At 37.6% G+C, this 19629-nt stretch overlaps 2 long non-coding RNA genes across 2 annotated transcripts; one reads left to right on the forward strand and one right to left on the reverse strand.

The window, feature by feature from the left end:
- Positions 1-15057: 15057 nt before the first annotated feature.
- LOC147152369 (uncharacterized) lies at positions 15058-16905 on the forward strand. The gene is made up of 3 exons (XR_015085831.1): positions 15058-15132; positions 15878-15994; positions 16279-16905. It is a non-coding gene; the product is annotated as an uncharacterized LOC147152369 (long non-coding RNA).
- A 1597-nt stretch (positions 16906-18502) lies between these two features.
- On the reverse strand, positions 18503-19375 carry LOC147152370 (uncharacterized). The gene is made up of 3 exons (XR_015085765.1): positions 19253-19375; positions 19072-19157; positions 18503-18812 (listed from the first exon to the last, which is right to left on the reverse strand). It is a non-coding gene; the product is annotated as an uncharacterized LOC147152370 (long non-coding RNA).
- Positions 19376-19629: the final 254 nt, after the last annotated feature.

Here is a 19629-nt window from a genome sequence, read left to right on the forward strand (position 1 = left end):
TTTTTTTTAAGCTGATTTCCAATCACATGACAGCAGCCATTCGAAAGTAATTTGTAAAATTATATACAGATATGTACGGACAAATTACAACTTTTGTAAGATTCAGTACAGGTACAGGTATGTGGTTCCTGTAATATTTCAAAACAGTCCAGAATTACAGCCACAAGTTCCCCACAAACTGATGGGACATAGTGCCATGCAACACATCTTTCCCTAGCCAGTGTACCAAAGGAGTAATATATCCATGCAAAATATTGAAAGTGTAATGAAATGTCATCAACACTGCTGCTCTGTTTATATGAAACGTGGGCATTTGCAAATTTAGCCTCAGGCCACAAAACGCATGTTGACTACTTGGGCAAACTCAGATACACCCTTGAGGACCCCGCAGAGGGAGTAAAGCTGATCCACTGTTCCACGGCCAGGACCAAAACCACACTGCTCCTCCTGAATTGGAGATTTGACTTCCTGACGAAAACCATCTCTCCCCTGGATGTGACTCCCTCATTTAATATGATGGTTTTCCTAGACTAACAAAACCCAAGGTTATGAACTTGAGTGTCTCTATATAGATATAGATTGACAATATAAAATTAAATATAATTTATTTACATCCTACTCCTTCATCCTCCAAAAAAAGATATTATTCTTCAAGTGCCATTAAGTCCAAAATACATATATGCATAGCCCAAAAATACATACAGGAGTAGGCATACTCTATCACATATACAGTACATACACTCATACAGTATACACAGTGTGCAATATATATATATATATATATATATATATATATATATATATATATATATATATATATATATATATATATATATATATATATATATATATGTATATATATATATATATATATATATATATATATACACACACGCACACTTATATATGTACATAAATACTGTACATACCTCACCATACATATTTTTTGGTTTCCAAGTTTTAGGAAAATAAAGTTTCTTTGCTAAAAGTAGAATCTGAAGAGTTTTTTTTCTCATCATCATCCCTTAAATGTCATATGTATTACAAGCCATCAACAATATTTGTGGATTTCATCTGTTAATTTAGATGTGTTTAAAATGTTCACGTGATCTGTGACACTGAGTTCTGAAATGTCAGATTTGGTGTATTACAAATGCAACTGACAACATAACGATTTCATGGATCACGTGCAGGTAAAATTCGCGAATAGATGCATTTCCCGCTATATCTGAAAACGTGCCAGTCAAAGAGTTGTTCTAAGCTTGAATATAGCAAACTTGAATTAGTGAGTTAGTAATTTGGTGATTTTTTTTGGGGGGGGGGGGTATTTTTAAATGGGAAGCCAACCCAAATATTTTTTTGACAAGAATATGTTTTATGCAGTCCCACTAGTCTAAACCTGGCATTCTGATAATGTTTGTGGAATATGTTGTGGATAATGTTGTGGAATTAAGCATTAAAATCCACCCATTTTTGTCCATCTCAGGGGGCGGACATTTTACCACTTGCTGTCAACTGAAAATGACATCACAGTTGCAAATGACCCATCATGGATCAGCTTCATAAAACAGGTGAGCCCTGATTGGTCGTTAACTGAGCAACTGTGATGTCATTTTCAGTTGACAGAAAGTGACAAAATGAGAGTGATGAAAACAGGTGTTTTTTGCTGCTTAACTCATATTCCACAAACGCAATATAAATCAGAAAGCCATGTTTTGACTACTGTGCCTGCATAGAACAAGTTATTGAAAAAACATGTTTGGGTTGACCTTCTTTAAATTGCATTTACACTACCTCTTTGTGTATGTAGTAGCTTGAGGAAAAATATATGTATTTGATAGAATTGTGTTACAGTATTTAAGATCATGTCTATTCAATGAGCAAAATCTTTGAATTGAAAAACAGTGTCAAACATATGTCAATTCAAATTATGATTTGGAAAGCATCTGATTAAGAATTTACTCAGTTGACCACCTATAATTATGATTAATGGGTTGCTAACATTTTTGCACTTCTATGGTAGTTTATTAAAAAAACAAAAGCTACTTAAAGCACTGATTGTACAGTAGGTGTGCATGATATTGGAAAATGTGATATGAGATATGAGTGTTGAATATTGCAATATTTTATATCTTCCAAAAGAAATGACATTTTTATAACCCAATGAAAGAAAACATGTTTTTTTTCATTCTGTCATGATCGTGTGCCCAGAACCTCTAACCCCAGAGCCAAACACAACACTTATGAGCAAATGCAATACTTTATTAAACCAAGGGAGCATGTGAATGTGAGCAAGAATAAATGAAAAATAATCAAACGAAGAACTACAAAAGAACATGAAACAAAACAAGTGGATGGAAGCTAGATGCCGGGAAAACAGACAAATATACATATATAAATGGAAATGAATGTAACGGAAGCACAGAAAAAGACATGCAAAAGAACTCAGCCCGAGTGGGAGAAAGATAGGTGAGAAGGTAAACGGAAATAAGTCCTGACTATACAAGAAAGGACAAGCACAATCTAAACCAGGTTGGTACAGAAACAGAAAGGAGACAAACAAATCTCATCGAGACAGGAATTACAAAAAACGGAATTACTTAGATGTGAGAAAGTGAAACACTACGTGTTACGATGAGGATGAAAAACAAGCACGTGATCAAATTAGGGAAACAGGCAAACAGCACAATATTCCAGCAACTATCTTCCACTTCTCCAGCACCGACCTGTATATACCTATCTGATTGGAATGCCAAGCAGGTGTGCACTGGAGGCTTCGCCCATCCACCAGACTCAGGGACTGGAAAATCGGCCACAATCAGCCACAGAACACAGAAACATGACACATACAGCAAAATAAGCATGCTCAATGTATTCTTAGCTAATTAATTGTAATAATTTACAATTTATAATTCATTTAGTGTTGGTAATGCTCCACACATTGTTCACTTATTGGATGGTGATGCCCATTTAAGGTTGCATCTGACTGGTCAGAGTCAGATAACACGTCTATGCGATAGGCAAATTACATGTGCCGTTTTTGCAATGCCGATATTTTTTTATATATTGTGCAGGCATACTCTACAGTTAATAAATGTTTTATGATATTGAAACAGAAATAAATTAGTGCAAACCCTCATCCAACAAGCTCATCTAAAGTCGAGTCAAGTCAAATTTATTTATATAGCCCACAGGAAAGTGATTTATATAATCACAGGAAAGTCTCAAAGGGCTTCACATATGCACCATATCATATTACCACTAAATATTACCACCTTTTGATCAGGACACTTTGAAGGTCAGAAACAGCAGTGATTCAATGGTGTGATGACAGAGGTGGTGGGCAGGGCTGTGAGTGGGGCTTGGACAAATCAATTGGCATCCATTAGTAGGAATACTGCAGACACCAGAACAGTTAACCACTGATCAGCAAGAAGTCTCTCATTATCATGGAAATTGCGTATATCTCTTTTCCACAGTCAATCCGAGCCTTCTTTACATCATCTTTCTCCCAACTCAATCTAATTATCAACACATTTAACAACTTAATTACCCGCACATCACTTACCACCACAGTTTTAATTAATTGCCTCAATAATCCATTTAAATATATCCTTTTAATTATTAATTATTTTGAAAATTAATTAATGCAGCATTACCACTAATTATCCATGCTAATTAGAATAATGTCTGTGTCTCCCCTATGAGTGTGATGGATAAAATTCAAATGTTTTTAATGTGTTTACAGTGCCCTCATTATCGACTAGGAACACATCTCTGGAATTCATTTTCCGTCTGCCTCACTCGTGTTTGCTTATTTGGATGTTGCCAATCAACATATCATGCTGTTGTGCTAGATATCTTGTACAACTTTATCTGTTATCTGATTTTTTGTCCTGTCAACAATCACATATTTTGGGGGGTCTTATTTTGTCATTCATTAATTTTTTTAAGCTCTTGCAATCCTTTGCTCTGCTGGTTTTCCGTGTCTTCTTGACATTTGACTGACCTGCAGACATGCCAGTATAAAGTTTGACTCTTGCTACTGCTTCAGTTCAACTAAAATCTGTCAGCTGCTACCTGTAAAAGTTTGAAGAACAACTTTTCAAAATCTTGATTGAAAGAAGGGCGGCATCTTAAGCCAGCCTGAGTCTGATAACATAAAAAACAATTAGGACATGCGATCATTTGTTAAAAAGGGCAAACAGTGATGAGCTCAACCATTTGATGAAAGAGGAAGTCAACCCAAGAATTTTCTTTGCGAGCCCCACTAGTCTAAACAAGTAATTCTGATTAATATTTGTGGAACATGAGTTAAGCAGTAAAATACATCCGTTTTTGTCCATCTCATGGGCGGCCATTTTGCCACTTGTTGTCAACTTAAAATGACAAATCACAAGCCGGATCTACGTGGAGCCATGTATTCCCATTAGAAAGGATCCATATGACCAAACGAAATGACAATGCTCCATATAAACACCTCAATCAGAATAAAAGGGCCCCATCCAAATGGAATTTCATTCGGATTCATAGGGGTTGTATATTTCTTTTGCCAATCCGAACGAGCGTCATGTAAACAGTTCAATCGGAATAGCCAGACTGCGTCCAGTCCGCGCATGCTCTGTCTTGACGTAATTGTGGAGTGACATCATTGTATAGGAAATGGCAGCGTCTTACCAGAGCTTGTCTGCAATGCGAGAATTTGTTTTAAAGTATTTGTAACTTGTTTTTATCAAGATGCTGCTTTAATAAAATGTTAAAACAATCGTGAATACTGTGCTGAATAGATGAATGAACTCCATTTGATGAATCATGTGATGTTTACATCGATCTCCACGTGTCACACGGCTATAACACAGCTGATCTGATTAACAGGGTAGAGCAAGTAAACGGCGAATCGGAATAGATCATATCACATGTTAACAGGTGACCAGAGAGCTTCATTCGGAATGATTTCAATCCAAATGACAAAACTGTCTCCATGTAAACGCGGCTACAGTTGTTCAGGGCTCAAGTAACGACCAATTATGGCTCTATAAAAGAGCCGTGATTGGTCGTTACCTTGAGCGCTGAGCAACTGTGATGTAATTTTCAGTCAACAGAAAGTGACAAAATGGCCGCCCCCTGAGATGGCTAAAAAAACGGGTGGATTTGGCTTCTTAACTCATATTCCACAAACCCAATATTGATCAGAATGTTGTGTTTGGACTAGTGAAGAAATATATATTTGCGCAATAACATTATTGTGTGAAGGCGAAGGCCTTCACACATATGTTATTCTACACCATTCTTCTTTATTTTTATTCTCTTTTATTCCTCACACTTTTTTGGCGTGCTTCTATTTCCACAGTTTTCATCCGATTCTCGCCATTCCAACTTAATGGATAACAAAAATTCACGGCTTCCGGGGGTCCATTTTTTTCACCCATAAAATTTATGGTTCCCCCAAATTCCCCCGTTTTTCACCCCAAAAAACCCAGTTCATTTCCAATGGGACATTCAACACTTCCACATCTGCTGCGTTGGATCGATTCCCGCTCATTCCACATATTTTCATAGAGGTCATTCAACTTCATTCAGCTCATTCAACTCACATTACACATCACACACAATTCCTTTTTCCCCAAAATGCAAATTATTCAACCTTAGAAAACCAATTTAAAATGTCACCATTCATTCCCAATGGCACATTCAACACTTGACATTTAAACCATTCCAATTTAAAATTCACAACATTCAGCTCATTCAACTCACATTCCACATGACCCACAATTCCTACTTCCCAAAAATTCAAATTATTCAACCTTAAAAAAAACATTGAAAAATTAACCATTCATTCCCAATGGCTCATTCAACACTTGACAATCAAACCATTCCAATTTCAAATTCACAACATTCAGCTCATTCAACTCACATTCCACATGATCCACAATTCCTACTTCCCAAAAATTCAAATTATTCATCCTTAAACGCATTAAAAAAACATTCCCAATGGGACATTCACAACATTCAGCTCATTCTACTCACATTTTCACATTGGAGACTGCATGGCTTCTTGGTAGAATGGTCATTTCCCAACCAGGAGTTTGTGGGATCGATCCCCACCCATTCCCTCTTTGTTTCAATTGTTTTTCCTGACTTCCTTCCTTCATTGTCAACTCACATTCGACATCACCCACAATTCCTACTTCCAAAAAATTCAAATTATTCAACCTTAAAAAAACCATGAAAAAATTCACCATTCATTCCCAATGGCACATTAAACACTTGACATTTAAACTATTCCAATTTCAAATTCACAACATTCAGCTCATTCAACTCACATTCCACATGACCCACAATTCCTACTTTCCAAAAATTCAAATTATTCAACCTTAAAAAAAACATTGAAAAATTAACCATTCATTCCCAATGGCTCATTCAACACTTGACATTCAAACCATTCCAATTTCAAATTCACAACATTCAGCTCATTCAACTCACATTCCACATGACCCACAATTCCTACTTCCCAAAAATTCAAATCATTCAACCTTCCTTCGACTTCCTTCTTTCATTGTTTCTTTGATTCCTCTTTTCTTGCTTCCCTTAAATAATTTTTTTCATTCGAGGTCATTCAAATTCATTCAATATCATTCCAACTTATTCACACTTAAAAAAGCCACACCTGGAATACTCATCCCCAGGTGGCCCTAATTAAGCAATTTTGTTTAAAAATTCACCATTCCCAATGGCACGTTCACAACATTTTACTCATTCAACTCACATTCCTATATTGGAGGCGGCATGGCTCAATGGTAGAGTAGTCGTTTCTCAACCGGAGGTTGTGGGATCAATCCCCAGACATTCCTTCCTTGTTTCACTTTTTTTCTCTGACTTCCTTCTTTCATTGTTTCCAGACTTCCTCTTATCTTGCTTCCCTTCAGCATTTTTTATATCATTCAAGGTCATTCCTACACATTCCGCAGGTTTATTCAGCGTCTTTGCCTTCACACGCAATTTCTCCAGAAATTGCATTCTCTAGTTGTGAACATGATCCACTGGGACTTCAGCTTTTAAATACTGAATAGCTCATAATATTTATAGCTGATAATATTTGCCGTCAGACCAAAATACTGTTTGACAGGTGGGTTTCAATCCTTTTCCTCTATGGTTGGTTTACTGGATGTTTTCCATCTCTCCCTGCTGCAACACACCGGTTTCAAATGACCAGGATCATTATCCAGCTTCTGCAGACCTTGTTTATTATCTGATCATTTGAATGAGGAGTGTTGCAGCAGGGAGAGATTTAAAACATCCAGGAAACCAGCTGTTGAGGAACAGGATTGAAGACCTCTACTGTACAGGGACGTCACTATACTTTTCCTCATTCTTCCTCATTTTATTGTGAGCATGAAATTATCAACGTGGAGATACGGAAAATTGACTGTAATTGTTAGTGTACTTTCTGGCTACCTCGGAGACCTCAGAGAGTAATATGCTCTGATCCTTTTGTTCTGGTCAGAACCCGAGTTTTTCGAATTCTGAATAATATACAGCTGTTTGATGCCCCTTTTTGGGAGTACAGTCAGAAGAGGCCTACTATTGTCAAGTTTTCTAGAGGTAAAAGCATAGAACAGCTTCTCCTGGTCTCATGATTGGAGAATGCAGCCCCCCATTCTCGATATTTTCTTCAGCTGTCAGAAGGCTGCTTTAGAAATTGAATTGATACGACTGGTGAAAGCCAGATCCGACTCGATCAGCACACCAAGGTTTGGGACTTGGGCTTTGGGTTTTAAAGACAGTGAGTCCAGGCCTTTCCTAACAGGAGTTCTCTTTTTGTTTTGCCAAAAACAAGTACCTCACTTTTGTTGTGGTTTAATTGAAGGAAAACTGATTCATGTCATGTCATGTCATCTTCCAAACCGCTTATCCTATATAGGGTCGCGGGGAGTTGCTGGAGCCTATCCCAGCCGTCAATGGGCGAAGGCAGACTACACCCCGAACTGGTCGCCAGCCAGTCGCAGGGCACACATAGACACTGTCACTGAGCGGGAATCGATCCCACGCTGCCCGCACACAACTCAGGCGTGTGTACCACTACACTATCAGCGGACATGAAAACTGATTCATCAGTTATATATTTGTTCTAGACCAGTGTTTTACAAACTTTTTTGAGTCAAGGCACATTTATTTCATTGAAAAAATCCCGCGGCACACCACAAGCTGAAATTGTGGGGAAAAAAAGCTTATTTTAACAATAAGTGTTATATTGTATATATAAGCATTTGTTTTACATTGAAGAATGACATTACATCATAACTTCTTGAATAGGAGTTAAATAAACACAGTGTAAAACATGGGCCTGTTTGTGTAATCATGCGTCAATAATTCGATTTTCTCTAAACAAAGACAATTAGCTACATGCTGCTGCTGCTGCTCCCTGCTGGTATGAAAGAGTACTACAATGTAGTAAAGACATGATTACGCTGCCAGGCGCTAGACCGCACAGGCACACAAATTAGATCATTACCCACGGCACACCAGTGTGCCTGTAGTAACCCGAGGACACTGCTAGATATACTGTAACTGTGTCTCATCTAGGTAGCCATGAGAGTCAATCTTAATGTTCTGAAGATTTTGATCCAAGGGTAGCATAGCCAAAGTACATGCTGAACAAAAGGGATTTGAGAAATGACCCTTGAGGGTCATATATGATAGCCATTGGATCAGATTAACAACTTCCAATGGTCACAAAATAACCCTTGTATTTCAAGTAGGACCTGAACATTGAAGAACTGTTCCGTTGATTCCTACCCAAGTTTTAACCTGTTCAACAGTGTGTTATGATCTACTTTATCAAACGCCACAACTGTGATAAGTGAACTTATAAACAACAGCAAATGAATGTGAGTGTTGTTGAGGTTCTTACTAATAATTTCAGACAAGTGTTGTTGTCAGGCTCGTAATAACTATTGGTTAGAATTACAAAGACATGTAGTGTCTATGTGGTCGAAGCAATTTGGGGAGTTTAGTTTTTCTCCACTTAAACTTTGCTGTCCTGCATTTTGATTTCAAGGCCATTACCATCATAGTCACTGATTTCCCCTTTTGAAGTGACAGTTTGCCAGAATCGCTTTAAAATAAGATTATGGATAAAACAAATGAAATAAAATGGCCACATGAAATATTTCTTTGTTTGACTTTGCTGTCTACTGCCATTGCAAAAAGAGAATCTGTTATCAATTACCTTTCCTGGATAAATGAATGTTTTAACCTTTATTCATCCTAATCCTAGAACATCATAACCTTAACCAAACCTTAACCCTAGAATAATCTTTTAAAAATTATACATACAGTTACAATTACATAAACCAATTACATGCACGTACTCAATCACACACACAAAAATGAGGCTGTGGACCCCTGTGCATGTCTGTCTGAGCTGAAGCTTAGCCTAAAGCAGGTTGAATTTAATGACACGGAGAACAATTATTCTACATCCCATGGAGACCAACACTAATTTAATAAGTCATTCGTTTGTTCGTTCTTCCTACCCTCCAGTCTCATCAGAAGGAAGCTTCAGAGGGACTAGGAGGTGCTACTAGGAGACCCTATTTTCTCCATCTTTTTGTGTTTTTCTCCATCCCTGCTTAGTGATCAGTTGCAGCTTAATTAATTTAATAGGGTCAAGATTTATTAGCACCTTCACAGTGCACCTTTTCTTAAAAGGAACCATCATTTTATGATTTCTTCTTTCCTTTTAAATGAACATATTTTTGAAGAATTTGCTACCAGGCCCCATCTAGTACATGGCAAGATAAGCAGAAAATCTGGGGTGTGGGAAATGTAATGTATGAGTTTAGGAAAAGGTGTTCACATGATATTATGTATCATGTATCATGTTAAATACAATATTTATTAGGGGTGGTTTTTTTTTTTATGATTCATTAATTACAAAGGAATTAATGCGTTAAAACAATCCGACCCAGAACTTTTGGCAGTGAGTTATTTCCCGGTACACCAATTACACTGATGCACATGTCAGTGCTTGGCTAACCATGCACCAAGTGGCTACTAAAACACAGGAATCAGATCAAACCATCAAACCACAGAGGTGGGCATCGTCAGTCCGATGAGTCCCCTCAGGGATTTTTTTTCTCCATAAGTAAGATTTAATTTTTTTCTCTCTTTTTTTAATCATTGTTTTAACAGCACGTCCTGAAATGTTAGCAAAAAAAGTAAACCTTATGAAAGTAATTTTAGAAATGAGCAAGTTGTTACTTAGGCTGGTTCACACCGCAGGCAAATGCGACCCAGATCTGATTTTCTTCTACCCATCTGATTTTTTTATGACAGTCTGAACGTCTCAATTCCGATTTTTTTCAAATCCGACCTGGGTCGCTTTCATATGTGGTCCTAAATCGGATACGTATCCGATTTTTCGCAATGCGACTGCTGTCTTATTTTCTATGTTCATGCATTGTCTTTGATCAGATCATTTTTTTCAGAGGCAGTGTCTATCCAGGTCTGTGGCCAGTAAAGCCCCTATCCCACTGAGTGGCGAACATTTACAAGTGTGTCATGTGTCATCTTCCAAACCGCTTATCCTATACAGGGTCGCGGGGAGATGCTGGAGCCTATCCCAGCCGTCAACGGGCGAAGGCAGACAAGACCCCGAACTGGTCGCCAGCCAGTCGCAGGGCACACACAGACACCGCCACTGAGCGGGAATCGATCCCACGCTGCCCGCACACAACTCGGGCGTGTGTACCACTACACTATCAGTGACCCCATTTAAGTGTCTGCGAAGGTAGTGAATGTTGCGTTCTCGTCAGGGTTCGTTCAAGGTCACAAATATTTGCCAAACGATCACCAGACATTCGCCTGTACCTTTCTTGTCGCAAGGGAATTTTGAACAGCAGAAGAATTTTGAAGCTGCGCTAAGCAGTAAGTCCAGTTGTAGTCAACTCTTAATCAATATCGTGCCCACTGTTGTACCTGAATGAGCTCAATGAACGGAATTTCATGAACTTCTCTGAATGAGCTCAATGAACGGAATTTCATGAACGTGTTCATATTTTTGGTGAACGTGAACTGAACGTTGTATATTTTTACTTTGTTAATGTTTTTATGAACGAGCTCATTCTGGGGCCAATTTCATTATTACTCAAGAGGGCCAGGTTTTCTCCAGCTAAACACATTGTAAATGAGCCTTAACTAGGTGAAAAAGGCATTATTTGGCCACCCCAGCCACCAACAGCCTACGTCATCAAAATGCAATGTGCGTTTGGAGGAGAAAAAAAACCTGAAAGCGCAATGACGCACTTAGAGTTAACTCTTCAGCAGCGCTATGAGTAGCACCACTTGGCAAATGTATGAGAAAGTCGGTGAGGAAAATCTGTTATTTTTGTCAGCTTCGCCTGCCCAGTTTGAAAAAACAAACACAGACTTCAATTGCATAAACAGCGATCATGAAATGGCACATTGATTAAAAGCACCCGAGCCTTTCGAGGAATGTGCAGGTGACTAAAAAATCTGAAGAAATGGAAACGGCGAGTCGAAGCAGATCATTTTCCACCCAAAAACATTAACAGTAGTGGCCCTGTTGACATCTCCCAGCCGCAGCTGGAAGACCTGCTTTTGTTGAATAGTGCTTGTTGAGGTACACCCTTAGTTTCCTCCCTCAGCCTGGTTCCTATCGCAGTTTGTTTGCACGTACAGTACCACAGTCCCTTTTTGTTGTTGTAATTCATTAAAAAAGAAAAGAAGACAATGCAAGCAATACGTTTTTTTTGTCCTCATGTTTTTGAGATTGTGGCTTGAGCACGCCACCAGGATACTAGTGTGCGGTTGGAATGGGTGCAAACAATGGGAAAGTGTCATTATTACAGAGGGTAATAGCTCACAGAAACACACCAGAGGGAGAAAAAAAGAAAAGAACTATGAACTAGTTCATTTCTGGAACAATTATTAGTTAAAAATATCAATTATGAACTGAACTAGTTCTTTTAAAAAATTGTGAGCTTAACTTTGAACGAGTTTATGTAGAAAATGAACTTTACCGTCACTGATCATGTTTATAAACTTAGATCCAAACAGCGAGTCTATATTATAACTATGACTACAACAGTAATTTAATCTTTGTGCGCTTATTTCTTCACACCAAATAACTTCAAGCTCTACATTGGCACACCCCATTTTATTGTTGAAACTGTCATTGTGTCATAGTTACACATGTAGCTCCACTGACCGAAGCAACAATGTGCTGCTAATAAAAATGGAATGCTTCAAAATAAAAATGCAGACTACAGAAGGCAGCTTCACTTTCACATTTGCTGACATGCCCAAATGATTTTGTTAAGGAGTGAGAGGAGGTGGTGAGTATCTTATCCGATTGAGTCCGTGGGAATAGGGAATAGATATGGAAGGTAACTCAATTAAAGGAGGACATTTCTATCCTCCCCTCGTGATCTGAAAGAACTAGATCAAGTGAAGCCACCAACAATTGTATCAAAGGACAAATGGAACAAAGAGACAGAAAAAAAAGAACCGTGCATGTAGAGATTTATAGAAGAGGAAAGTAAAAGCAGGAAGAAATGTTCAAGCATTTGCACAGAAGAAAAAATTAATTTCTTCAACAAAAAACAGGAGATGAAAATGTGCAATGACATAACTTATCTATTATTCACAACATGATACCAATTAGTTCTCATTGCAAAGCTCTACCCAATCCCCTCTCCAACACATTTAACATTCTTGTCTAGCCTTGCCTTCACTTCTGGCTAACAATGATAACAATAACAAAAAAAAAAAATCGTATTTTATTTTCAAATGTTAATGATTTCACGTTTCATTTGCCATTTACCTTACTCACCAAGCTTTCGACACTCCCCTTCTGCTCTTCGCCCCACTTCTCAGGAGGATTTTCTTCTCTATATGATAATGCAGTAAACCGAAACCTCATCCAGCAAATTAAAATAAAATGTAGTGGCCTGCCCCGCAGATGGAACTTTTCTGCGCCCAGCACCCCCCACCCCCTTTTTAAAAATATGTTACCATCTAGCTATGACTCATTCCTGAAAGTCAGTCAGGATTATCGCAGTACACCTGTCAACAGCTCAAACGTTAATGAAATTTCAAACGAACTTCAAATGATGCCTTTATTTTGCTGTTGTATAACCAGGAAAATAAATGATTATGTATAAACTACTAATAATTCTAAGCATAAAAAAGCCCGGCAATTATTGATATTTAATATTTTAATATTGTAAGTACTTAATATTGGGAGGAAACTATGTTTCAAAATTATTTCAATGTCCCTTTTATATAATGATAGTCATGGTTGAGTATTTAGTTGTTTGTTTTACTGTATTAGTTCAATTGAGGTGACACAATATCTCTATTTTCGTCCAGATAATCATATAGTGTACTATAGAGCTATATTCAGAAAGTTGTCTTTGTCACACATTACAGGCTACTATAATTTATCAGTAAGTTCAACTCAGAAAGCATGTGTGCACCAGTTGACAGCTGTTCATTTTTGATAATAATTATTAATGTTGCAGCATCCAATATCGTGGGACATAAAAGCTACAAAACTTAACATTAGTTCTAAATTTGACAGCACAGCGGAAACTCTCCTGAGGGAGAAGAATTAAGCTCTTATTTTGACACGAACTCCATGTGGACCCAAACAGAAGGTACCTAAATAAAGCTTATTTGTAAAGCACATCACATCAAATCTGAGGTTGGAAGTGGCTGAAGGTGAGCTCTCAACACACACTGGCAGGACAAAATATTTTTTCAGATAGAAAAGTGAGAAAAAATTGCTTATCGTCAAATCAACACGCCATAAGATTAATTTCAAATACTGCTAATACAACTAACGCTAGACCTACAAATACACAGCTAATGATGTCTACCAGTTTATGCTTCATAAACTCATTTGATGCCTACCTCGTGTTAATTTGTTTTTTATAATCAAATCGTATAGCGCCATCCAGGGGTTAACTCGAGAAATGCGTTTTTTTGTGTGCATTTGATGATCAAGGGTCAGATGCAGTTAATGACAAACTTTCAGGCTTGGGAAACATTGTAATGACGTGCAATCACCAGCAGATCATCATCACTGTCGTTTATCAGATCATAGCGAGTACTGTTTTGAGGCTAGAAAAAACAACAGGAATATGGAACTAACGTGGAGGAACAATACTGCCGATCGAAAATGGAAATACTGTATGCAGGCAGCTGACATTGGAAGATAACATGGCATTCTGATTAATATTGCATTTGTGGAATATTAGTTAAGCAGCGGGCGGCACGGTGGTCAACTGGTTAGCACGTCCGCCTCAGAGTTCAGAGGTCGTGGCTTCGATCCCGGCTCCGGCCCCCCTGTGTGGAGCTCGCATGTTCTCCCCGTGCCTGCGTGGGTTTTCTCCGGGTACTCCAGTTTCCTCCCACATTCCAAAAACATGCATGGTAAGTTGATTGGACTCTTTAAATATCCCCTAGGTGTGATTGTGAGTGCAGATGTTTGTCTCTTTGTGCACTGCGATTGGCTGGCAACCAATTCAGGGTGTCCCCTGCCTACTGCTTGTAAACAGCTGGGATAGGCTCCAGCATGCCCGCGACCCTTGTGAGGATAAGCGGTATAGATAATGGATGGATGGATAGTTAAATCCACACGTTTTTAGCCATCTCAGGGGGCGGCCGTTTTATCACTTTCTGTCGACTGACGTCACAGTTGCTCAGGGCTCAGATAATGACCAACTTCACTCAAAAAAATCAACATGGGTGTCTGTTTTATCAACAAAATTGTGACATGTAGCTTCTACTTTATTTATTCATGTTTAGTGCTTAAACATGTTTCAATCATGTAGTTTTAACCTGACAGGCAAAATTCTTATAATGGCATGATTGCTTTATGTCAACACAACCCAATTGGCTTGAATAGGAAACCCTTATGCAATACCGCTCCATAGCAGTAGGTGGCAGTAACGGGCTACATACCCTCTTCATCAGCTAAGATTGCGTGCTTTTGTATAAAGTTACATTACAGAAAGTTGTGAGACTCATATTTGACTCACGCATATTGAAGCTCTGTGCACCCATCAAATTTAAACCAGCTACGGGGGAGAAACATATTAGTCAGTAAGTTCATTTTCACTTTTTATTCTCTGTGATGTTTATTTTTGTTTTTTTAATTATTTTAGATGTATGACCACTAGTTTTAGCTTTAGTGTGTTGTTGCCTTTTAGCTAAGCCTAAAATGCTCACAACTGATGAACACGGCGCGTGATATAGACCAGTGGGAGTACTGTACACTTATTGGTACATTGGTAAATTGATAATTGAACAACAATTTGCTGTTCACATGCCTGTAAAATTCACAAGACTTGATCAGGGTGTTTGGCGAGAAAGGTGGCACTCAAGGAAGAAATATTAGGAGCATCTTGGTTCCCGTATCTCTGGTATATTAATGGAAAAATAGCCTGTCAAAACTATGTATCTTTAAAAAAAAAAGTTTAACATTTGAAAAGAAGAAATTTTATTACAGTAAAATCCATCTCTGATAGATTACAGATTTAATTAATTAAATTACAGACTTGCACAAATCTAAAATTTTAAAAGTTTGGATTTAGTCTTTAAGTCATTCACTGCCAGGCATTTTCAGACCCTATTTTACTCTAACGTTTGAAAAAATATATAAATACGTTCCTGTGATTGAATGGCTGGACTGAAAAGACAAGTAAATGTCTCAATGGCAGTGAATGAGTTTAAATAATGTGAGACACTAGAGTGACTTACCAATGCTTATGTATGTGTTGTGATATACCTACGCACCTCATGATTGAAAATGTGTTTTTTTAGATTTTTTTTCCTTTATTTATTTTAGTTGTTGTGGCAAACTGACTGACACTGCTCAGACCAACATTGTTGATGTCAGAAGAGAGTGTATCCTCAACACCCTGTGCATGTACCTCAAGGAGACAAGCTGGTGAAAGAATACATTGTATGGGTATAGATTTATATTTTTATCCTGTGGCATTTGTCATTCACTAAAAATTGTGCACTTCAAATATAGTGTTTAACTTTGAAATGTCAATGAATAATCCGTCACAGTAGTTATGTTCATATTTATTTAAAGAAATGAGTCATGAATGTTTTTGTTCTTAGTGGGTGCAGCTGTTGAAAGCAACCAGGCTGAAATTAAGGAGGTGGTCTTTGGAATTTATGCCATTCGAAAAGATGGGGCAGAGTCAGAGGATAACCCAGATGATGTGGTTATCATCATAGATGCTGTCAATGTTCTGGATGAACTGGGGAATGTCCCATTTGCTGTTGTGATGCTGTTCGCTCTGGTCTACGCACTCAACCTAAGATGCCCTTCAGAGTTAAGACACAACATTGAAGTTCTACAGAAGATCATCATGGAGCTTGGCAGAAACAGACTCCCAAGAAAAGCTCAAACATTGAAAACCACGCTTTTACGCAAGTCATCCTGTGTGGAGTGACCAATAGACCTAAATTGAAGCAAGTACTATCAAGGAAACCTTATATGTAGTAGCTTTTTTGTATCACTGAGAACCTGACAGGGTTTCAAAAATGGCACAATTTTGAGGATATTATGTTTAAAAGAGCAAAAGGACTTTGAACTAAAATGCTCATAAGAATAATGTAAACCAATGTAAAGTATTTTCGAGGAAAGGTGATCCATATACAAGCAGTCATGTTTAGTTGTTCAAATGCTGCTCATTGCTGCTTTCCATATTCTCCTTATAAGATTAGTCATCATGGAGAACCTGACAGGACTACCAAAATGGCTCAATTCTGAGTTATATTTTTGTTTGTTTTATGAACAAAGTAAAGAAATGTTGGATGCAAACTAAGATTTCGCACAAAAAAAGCATTAATTTTTTTTAAAGGAGTCGAGAGGCTTATTTTTTGTTTGCCTTTTCTGTGCAATAAAGTTCTATTAAAACTCAAGTCCGTTTTGTGGTCTCTTACAAACTTGACACCAACTGCGGTTAAACTAAATTGACGTGAAAGATGCTCAATGTTAACATTCAGCAACGATGCCTTATTTTCTGAATTATTTTTGTGTATTTACATCTAACGTTTGATTCACATTATTTTTTGTTGACTTGTTTTGTTAAGTTAGCATTAGTGTTATTTTACCATTTAAAAATGTAGCTGTACCAACTCTGTCAAAATAAGATACCCGTACTATTATTCCATCCATCCATTATCTATACCGCTTATCCTCACAAGGGGCGCGGGGAGTGCTGGAGCCTATCCCAGCTGTCTTCGGGCAGTAGGCGGGGGACACCCTGAATTGGTTGCCAGCCAATCGCAGACCCGTACTATTATTATAGAAGTTAATCTGACCAAAGGGAAAAACGTGTAGTAAATGTGTTAAAACAACCTGAACAAATGACGTTGAAATGAAATAATTATGAACAACACAAATACTGTATGTCCACTCCACACATTTACTATTAGTTGGTTCAACAAAATTGTATCCCGCCAAATGACAGCATTTCAGTTAGATTGGAGCGTAGTACGGTAAATGTGTTAAAACATGAACAAATGAAGTTGGAATCAAACATTGAAAATACGTACAAACAACACGAATACTTTGTCCACTCAACACATTTACGATTAGTTGGTTCAACAAAATTGTATCTCACTAAATGACAGCATTTTATTTCGATGGAAATTCTTTCCATAATTTTATTACGTTAACCCAACAACTTATTTTTTTTCAGTGTATGGCTCAGCTTCAGAAATGTGAGCTGTGATTGGTCGTTACTACACTGTAAAATATAATACTTTGACTTTACTCGATAAAAATATGCAAAGTAGTTGCCTCAAACAAAGTAATTCACTTGAACTTAGATAAATTAGATTTCACCAACTTATTCGTTGTGAGTAAGCAGGACTTAAATAAATTAAGTTAAATTAACTAATATATTTTTAGTTTGCAGTACTCAATTTAACTTAAATGAATTAGTATCACAAACGTATTTATTCTGAGTTTGCTTTACTCAATTGACATTGTATTTATCAATCTATTTTAGTAACTCTAACTTAAAATTTGTGGATTGTGAAAGCTTTAGTTTTACTCATACAGGTAAATTTAACTTCATCATCAATTCTACGATATACAATAGGCTGATTAAAGAAATTAAAGACAAATCTGATCATTAAACCTGTAATGAGCCCCAAAAAACAATGAATGCAGAACACTCAGTGTATTAACCATTAACATGTATTTGCAATGTAATGTTTCATGTTTGTTAAATAGCGCTCATAAAATTAACATAGAATACATCACTGTCTCACAAACACCAATTGTCAATGAACAAAATGAACAAATCACTCATACAAATACTATAAAAGTTACGCTTGAACATTAAACATTTGCTTTTGCATTTGCTTAAACGTTGTTTTTTTTTTTTTAACAAAATCTGCAAAGTCTATATTTAGCAATTCAAACTGGCCTACGCCATTAGCTTGTTCTGCAGTGTGATTAATTTGGGAGGGAGGTTTTTGTTTCCCAATCCAAGCATCACTGCCTGAATGAATCCAAATGTGTTTCGCATGGACTTCGTGGAGTCTAAGTCTAAGGGCAAACATGAGTTCAAACAGAAGACAGACTGCCTGGGAAAAGTCTCTGATATTCTCCATAACAGTACGTCCCACCCAAGTATGATAGCAGTGGAGATGGGCTGGAGGTGCACTCCATTTGGACCCTGCTGCTGAGCATCTTCAATTACATTCAGAACCACAAATGTGACTGAGGCAAGTGCTTCTTCTTTCGCGGTGTCCTGCAAAAAAAGCACACAGGACTAGTTATTGAATGTGGTCTTCTTTTGGAGTAGGAAGGGAGGGAAATTGCAAAGATTTTAAAGTTGAACTCATTTTAAAGATTTTTTATATACAGTACTCTTGGTTGACAATGTCTTTTTTAGTTCATCCAAGGGGATTTTTTAAACTGTGTTGGGGAAAATAATATAATTTAAATTAAATATGAAATACATAAACATGATTTGTCAATAAACTGATGTCAATGTCTCTTTTACTTACGAGGCAATAATTGCAAACTTCAGTGGAGTGAGGAGAACTGGCAGGCCTTTGAGGACAACTGTCTGAAGTGCTGTCACATCAGGCGACTGAAATTACAAAGAAAACAGATACAAGTCAAGAACTTTGTAGCATTTTGCGAATTTAGGAGAATATGCGTTGTGTCCTGTATTTCTTGACTTACTGTATTAGGTCCCAACACTTGAGTGATATGCAAAGTACGTGAAACAGGCCTATGGTAATGAATGAACCTTCCACAAACGCAACATTAATCAGAATGCCTTGTTTCAACTCGGGGGTCTGCAAAGAACATATTCTTGACAAAAATGGTTAGACTTTCTCTTTTGAGATTGATACACAAAAGTAATGTCAAAGTATATAAGTACATTTGTTTTAGGTGCATATTTTTAATCAATATGTGCAATCATGAGGTAGCTGATGATGTAGTGGTACACTTACCTGAGTTGTGTGCCGGCAGCGTGGGATCGGTTCCCACTGAGTGACTGTGTCTGTGTGTGCCCTGCGACTGGCTGGCGGCCAGTTCGGGGTGTAGTCTGCCTT

Source organism: Filicampus tigris, chromosome 2, assembly GCF_054856515.1.
Source record: "Filicampus tigris isolate MCC_2025a chromosome 2, RoL_Ftig_1.0, whole genome shotgun sequence".
In the NCBI taxonomy this organism is placed as follows: domain Eukaryota; kingdom Metazoa; phylum Chordata; class Actinopteri; order Syngnathiformes; family Syngnathidae; genus Filicampus; species Filicampus tigris.